We start from the raw sequence: 8,010 nt of genomic DNA on the forward strand, positions 1-8,010 counted from the left end.
TGCTTGGAAGCTCTGTCCAGATATTCCATTAGTTCTCACCTAGTGTGTGTGACTCCTTTATTTTCCTTTCACTGTATTTGATAGTGTTTAGCTTCCCTGAGTCTGTGGTTGGCGGCTGGCTATCTCACTTTCCTATCGTCTAAGGGATGATGGTTGGGGACAGAAGGATGATTGCTCAGCTGAGGCTTGGTACATTTGTTAGAACATCTGGGCTCCACCTTCTCTTCTATGATGTGAGTGACTGTCCTGTCCAGGGTCCTTTCACCCAGGGAGTAGGGAGAAGTGGAACAATTTTTTCTGCCTGGCTTCCACTTACAGTAAGTGGGTGAGAACATGAGGTACCCAGAAGGCCAGAATGAGGAGGACGTCATGCAGGGACACCAAATCCACACTAGCCACCCAGTTCATTCCTGTCAGTTCGTTCTGTTTCTTAAGGAAAAAACACCTCCAGTCAAAATTTTGGCCAAGGAGCAAATGCCTAGCTGCCTTTTAGGTTGAAGAGGGAGAGGAGGTGGGCATGTGGAGCCATAAATCTGAATCTTCCATCAGTCCCATTGATTTCCACCCCACCTGTCACTCCTGACTTTTGAATCTAGAAGTTCTATGTGGTCTGCTGGGTAGATCTGCTGCCTTCTGTACTTATTTTAGTGTTTGATTTTCTCGACTTAGCTTTATTATTAAATACTTGCTTTGTTGATGCCCCCTGAATTGTTGTGGGTTTATACTTGTTTTTTAACTTCTTTACCATCATTTAAACGAAGTCTCACGAGGAAGAGTACATAAATATTTGTACTCAATCTACCAACTGAATTAAAATAATTTCCATCTGGTTGACATGTCTAGTAATTCTTCAGAATTGTGGATCTGAATTCTTCAGAACGGTTGAGGTGTCTTTTGGTTTCTGGCACTCTATGGAGACATATGTATATGTGCTTGTGTGTGTGTGCACATGGGTGTGCTGTGATTTCACGGGATGAGCTGAGAGGAGAGTGCTGTGTGCTCAACCTGCATCCTACTCCATTCTCTTCTAAAGCCTTCTTTAGTGGAGAAGCAACCCCTCAGGGCTGTATTTCTGTGAATATGTTTTAGAGAATGTCAGTCTGCAACACATGTTCTTTCTCAGCCTTAGACTGGATTTCGATCCCAGCATTTTCCAGAACTGACTGAGTCATGGAAGAGGACTCTCTGGCACCTCTGAGCACCCTGGGAATCATTTGGCTCAGTCAGTCACTGCAAGCTCCCAGTAGAGTTGGGAGTACACAGTATGAATACCAGCACCCACTGGAGATGGCACATATTCCCAAACCTAATTTTTCCCTCAAACTTCCTCTCCCATGAAGAAAACCACTGAAGGCCCCAGAACTCCATCTTCTAGATGCTCCCATGACATGAAAGCCTGGAGAAGCCACTGGTAGTAGTTCCTTCTCTCCCTTTCTTCAACCACCCACCCATCCCAAATAAGGCCTCCATGCTGAACCGAATGCTGAATCAGGCCTCTTCCAAGCTGGCAGTAACTCTGCCACATTCATCTAACTCCAGTAGAAATATATCCTTTGTTTAAGCTAGGGTGAAATTTGTATGGAACCACAAAAGACCTCAAATAGCCAAAGCAATTTTGAGAGAGAAGAACAAAGCTGGAGGCATCACACTTTCCAATTTCAAACTATGCTACAAAGCTATAAGTAATCAAAACAGTATGCTTTTGGCATAAAAACAGACAGAGATCAATGGAACAGAATAGAGAGCCCAGAAATAAACCCACACATATTTGGTCAATTAATTTACAACAAAGGAGCCAAGAATACATAATGGGGAAAGACAGTCTCTTCAATAAATGGTGTTGGGAAAACTGGACAGCCACATACAAAGAATGAAACTAGACCACTATCTTAAACCATACACAAAAATCAACTCACAATGAATTAGACTCGAACATAAGACCCAAAACCATAAAACTCCTGGAAGAAAACATAGGCGGTAAGCTCTTTGACATTGGTCTTGGTGATGATTTTATGGATTTGACACCAAAAGCAAAGGCAACAAAAGCAAAAATAAACAAATGGAACCACATCAAACTAAAAAACTTCTGCACAGTAAAGGAAACCATCAACAAAATGAAAAAGCAACATAACGAATGGGAGAAAATATTTGCAAATCACATATCTGATAAGGGGTTAATATCAAAAATATATAAAGAACTCATACAACTCAATAGCAAAAAAATAATTTGATTAAAAAATAGGCAGAGGACCTACATAGATATTTTTCCAAAGAAGACATACAGACGGCCAACAGGTACATGAAAAGATGCTCAACATCTCTCATCATCAGGGAAATAGACATCAAAACCACAATGCCATATCACCTCTAACTGTTGGAATGGCTGTTATCAAAAAGACCTCAAATAACAAGTGTTAGTGAGGAAGTGGAGAAAAGGGAACCCTTGTGCACTGTTGGGAGGAATGTAAATTGGTACAGCCACTATGGAAAATAGTATGGAGGCTCCTCAAAAACTTAAAAATAGAACTATCATATGATCCAGCAATTCCACTTCTGGGTATTTATCTGAAAGAAATGAAAACACTAATTGGAAAAGATATCCACACCCTCATGTTCATTGCAGCATTATTTACAAGCCAAGACTTGGAAACAACCTTGGGGTGGGCCCTCCACTTCGGCAGGCCAGGGTTTCACCAGTTTGGATCCTGGGCACAGACATGACACCACTTGTCAGGCCATGCTGAGGTGGCATCCCACATAGCAGAGCCAGAAGGACCTACGACTAGAATATACAACTATGTACTGGGGAGCTTTGGGGAGAAGAAGACAGAAAAAAATAAAGAAGATTGGCACCTGAGCTAACATTTGTTGCCAATCTTTAAAAAAAAAAAAAGAAAAGAAACAACCTAAGTGTCCATCAAGGGACAAAAGGATAAAGAAAATGTGGTATGTGTGTATATACAATGGAATATTATTCAGCCGTAAAAAAGATGGAAATCCTGCCATTTGCAACAACATGGATGGCATTATGCTAAGTGAAACAAGTCAGACAGAGAAAGACAAATACTGTATGATTTCACTTAAATGTGGAATCTGGGGAAAAAAAAAAAAAAACTAAACTCATAGATATAAAGAACAGACTTGTAGTTACCAGAGGTGATGGGGAGGGAGGCAGGCAAAATGGGTGACGGTGGTCAAAAGGTAGAAACTCCCAGTCATAGAATAATAAGTCTTTGGAATTTAGTGTACAGCATAGTGACCACTGTGCTGTACATTTGAAAGTTGCTGAGAGAATAGAACTTAAAAGTTCTCATCATGAGAAAAAAACATTTGTAACTACGTGTGGTGATGGATGTTGATTAGACTTATTGTGATGATCATTTTGCAATATATACAAATATCAAATCATCATATTGTACACCCGAAACTATGTCCATTATATCTCAATAAAAAATATTAAAAAGCAATCTTTCTACTTCTCATTTTCTTGAAAGACACAGCAAGCGTGCAGATGCTTGTTTGTACAAAATAACTTTTCCTGAACTCAAACCACAACAATAACTCACATTTTTATATACTGGGGATATTTGTTTTCCTAATGAAATTCTCATCACAACCCTGTAGGGCAGGTCCTGCTATTTGTATTCTACAGATGGGGAAACTGAGGTTCAGATTAGCATAATGGATTAATAAGTGGTAAAACTAGGAGCCTAGCCTCTGACTCTGATTCTAATGCTTTTTCTCCTAGCAGGCACACAGGATTCTTATAATTTGAAGGCAGAAAATTGGTAGCAATGTTACAATAAAACTATGTGGGATCGTATTATGTGCCAGGCTCTGTTCTAAGCACTTTACATGTACTAATTCATTTAATCCTCATGACAACTCTGTGAGGTGGGTACTATCGTTATTTTACAGATTAAGAAACTGAGGCACAGATAGGTTGCTTGCATTTGTTTATGGAGACTATGAGCTCCTCTCGGGAAGAAGCCCAATTTTATTCATCACCAGGTCTGATCCTGGATGCGGACCTACACACCATTTATCAAGCCTTGCTGTGTCAGGCATCCCACATATAAAACAGAGGAAGACGTGCACAGATGTTAGCTCAGAGCCAATCTTCCTCAACAAAAAAGAGGAGGATTGGTGGCAGATGTTAGCTCAGGGCTAATCTTCCTCAGGGGGTAAAAAAAAGATGATGTGTACCTATAGTCACTAACTTGGAAAGAGCTCTGAGTCATATTTTGGAGGGAAGTTAACGTTGTTTGTTTCTAGATGGCAAGATTTTGGACATTTCTTTGTTTTTTTTAACCATTATGGATTTATTGTTGCACTTTCTACAACAAATATGCTTTAAACTGAATAGTTTTTGAGAGCACAGACAACTTTTAGACCAAAATGTTGCCAAATTTTTCAACAGTATACAATTTGTTCTAATGAATAAACTTTCAATATAAACACCTTGTCAATGCAGCATCTACATAGAAGTAATTTTTACTTGTATAGATGATACATAGAACATAAAGTACCTAAACCATTTTTAATGGAACTTTATCAAATCAATTTCTTTTTTATTAAGCTGTCTACTGATGAGCTGCTTTACTCAGCTTCCAGTTTCAGACATACAATTTAATAATTGCCTAGTCAAAAAGAAAAACAGTCCCTTTAGGACACAAAGATTTTTGCCTTATAGACAAAGTTCACCACACTATTTATAACTGTCTACACAAATTAGTCAAAAAAGGATGGCATTTCGGGTTAGTTCAATCAGTTCCCTCCAGAATTTAATAATAAACTTGTAGCTAAACTTAGAAATGCTATTTTATTATTTACATGTGAAGTGGGTTTTTTTTTTTCCATTTAAGGTATATCAGCTGATTTAAAGAAGCAACTTCTATTAAGGAAAGTTTTTTTATCCAAGTGTGCAACCTAAACGGAAAAATGCGAAACCAAATAAAAACACACTAAAAAATAAAGATGCTGCCAAATTTGGATCCAAATGAGTTAGGCAATAGATCAGTCAATGGTTCATGATTCTAAATTCAGATATGATGCCAATGTACAGAAATAGTATGAAAAAGATCAGTTACAGAAGGAGCCATAATCAACTCTGAAATATCACTATTGGTAGAGAAGAGAGGATGAAGAAATCATTAAAAACAATGGCTAGGTGGCTGGCCTGGTGGCACAGCGGTTAAGTTCATGCTCTGCTTCAGCGGCTGGGGGTTCGCTGGTTCAGATCGTGGGCATGGACCTCCACACCACTTATCAAGCCATGCTATGGCAGGCACCTCACATATAAAATAGAGGAAGATGGGCACAGATGTTAGCTCAGGGCCAGTCTTCCTCAGCAAAAAAGAGGAGGATTGGTGGCAGATGTTAGCTCAGGGCTAATCTTCCTCAAAAACAAACAAACAAACAAATAAACAAAACAATAGCTAGGTCAAAAGACATCATCTTCTAACGTACTTGTCCCACACCTGGGAGATATGTAATTAAAAGGGATGTATGCGTGGGCACAGGGGGTGAAGGGGAGCACTTATGTGGTGACAGACAAGAAATAATGGACAACTGAAAGCTCACGATGATGTAAACTATTATGGACTCAATTAAAAAATTTAAAAAGTAAAATAAATTTTAAAAAAGGGATGAGTGGATAACAATATGAAGTACGAAGTAAAGAAAATAGTCATTATTTCAAGCTTATACCAATGAAATCACTGGTGTTCCCTCAGTCTCTCCCAACTGGATTCGGGAGTGTCTTCCATGTTCTTGTAGTCCCTGATGCTCTCTGAAGTTCAGGGCGTGCAATACACATGCACGTGGTTCCTCCCCTCCTGCTCTGTCTTCCAGCTCCAATGGTGACAACACTAACACAACCCTCTCCACGCCCTCATAGCTGTCCCCAGTCCCCTCTTCTCATGATGGCAGTTGAAATTCCCATTAACTCTGTGATATGTTTTCCCTCTTGCCGTTAATGCTATCAGCCTAGCCACTTCTAAGGATATTCCACTGCTCTCCTGGGAAAAAGAAAATATTTTCCACAAGCATTTCAACACTTTTGTAAGGCCCCAGGCAAAAAAAAACACATGTTCCCATTTTGCTTGTATGTACCTGGAGCCACTAGACAGTATACCTCCCCAACTATTTTTCTTCCCAGTCTACCATCTTCATCACTTTACAGTTGCCCAGTCACACATCCATCCATTCAACGTGCATTTTTCAGTGCACACTGGAGTCAGTCACTATGCTCATTTCTAGAAAATCCATCGTGAGCAAAGCCAGAAGCAACACCTGTTTTTCTGGAGCTTCCTTTCTACTGAGGGAGGAGACATGGATCAAATTATCACCAAATGCATAATTATAAACTCTGGTGAGCATTGTGAAGGAAAGTTCCAAAAAGCAAGTACAGCATATAATGAGGATATTGATCTATTGTGGCAGAACTAAGCGGCATGTCCCCAGCAAGTAACATCCACGCTGACATCCAAAGGAGTTGTCGAGGCAAAAAGAAGGAGTATGCCAGGCAGAAGGGGGAGTCTGTGTCAATTCCGCGTCACATTCAGTGAATGAAAGAATTTTGGTGGACGGGAGCTGAATAAGTTTGCAAGGTTGGGACATGCTGACATTCTACAAATTTTAGCCAGGATGTTAAGGGGCAAATCTGCTCACCACACTCCCCACTTTCTTAAGTGTCTCAGTCCTGGAGCTGTCTGCTGCAATGTTTCCACTTTCTCTGGTCCAAGAGACCCAGCCAGGAGGCTGTACGTAAGCAGAACCTCCAGTGTCCCAGGCAGACAATATTGTGACCACAAAATGAACCTCCTTTGGATACAGTACTTTGTGTGCAACTTTATAGATTGCAAAGTGTAATCAGTGAGGACCCTAGCAGCACGGGATGGCGCAGTATACCAGGCTGGCAAGGGTAAAGAGCTATTATCAGTCCTAGAAGAGCAGGGAGCTGGGAAAAAAGTAACCTGAATAGATGAACTATGTGGAAAGGGCACATGACAACAGACTCTATCTTCAGTTGCCGTGCCGCAATCTGTGGTTATCCCTCATGCAGCCAACTGGGGTAAGAAAGAATCTAACCTTTCTCTCCTCCCACTCCCTGATCTCTTATCATTGCTGGAACTCAGTCAGAGCCAGAGGGCAGGACACCCACATGGGTCATCTTCCCAGGACACAGAACAGGATGGAGAATGCGGATAGGTGAGCCACATGACCTAGTTAGGCAAGTGAAAGTTAGGGCCTGGTTTCAAATCTTAGGGGGACCACCTAAAAAGTGTGTGATTTTACGTAAGTCAGCTCATCTCTAGACGCCTCAAGTTCCTCAACTGTAAAATGGAAATGATGACAATAATACATTAGTTTGCTTTAAGGATTCATAAAGTGTTAAGACTAGTGCCTGACACATGGTCAATGCTTATAAATGTTCTCAATATTCTCATTTTATAGAAGAAACTGAAGTTCAGACAAGATAAGTGACTTACTCGGGCTCCCATTGTCGGAAGGGGCACAATCAAAGCCAGAATCCAGGTCTCATAGTTCTTGTCTTAACACTCCATCCCTCCCTTAAGCTGTCTCTTTCACTCTCTTCTCCAGAATCCACAAAATAATCACCAAAATGACTAACATGTCCTTCAGTAAGCACTTTTTTTTTTTTTTTAAAGATTGGCACCTGAGCTAATAACTGTTGCCAATCTTTTTTTTTTTTTTTCCTTTCCCAAGCCCCGCAGTACATAGCTGTATGTTCTAGTTGTGAGTGCCTCTGGTTGTGGCATGTGGGATGCCGCCTCACTGTGGCCTGATGAGCGGTGCCATGTCCGCACCCAGGATCCGAACCGGCGAACCCTGGGCCTCCGAAGTGGAGTGCACGAACTTAACCACTCGGCCCTGGGGCCGGCTCTGAGTAAGCACATTCTGAATCTTATCTCTGTTTGTCGATTTGGGGAATATTCATACTTTTCCTCCCAAGTTTATTGAGGTATAATTGACATAGAATTTTGT

The sequence above is a fragment of the Equus quagga genome, chromosome 15, assembly GCF_021613505.1.
Source record: "Equus quagga isolate Etosha38 chromosome 15, UCLA_HA_Equagga_1.0, whole genome shotgun sequence".
Taxonomy (NCBI): Eukaryota; Metazoa; Chordata; class Mammalia; order Perissodactyla; family Equidae; genus Equus; species Equus quagga.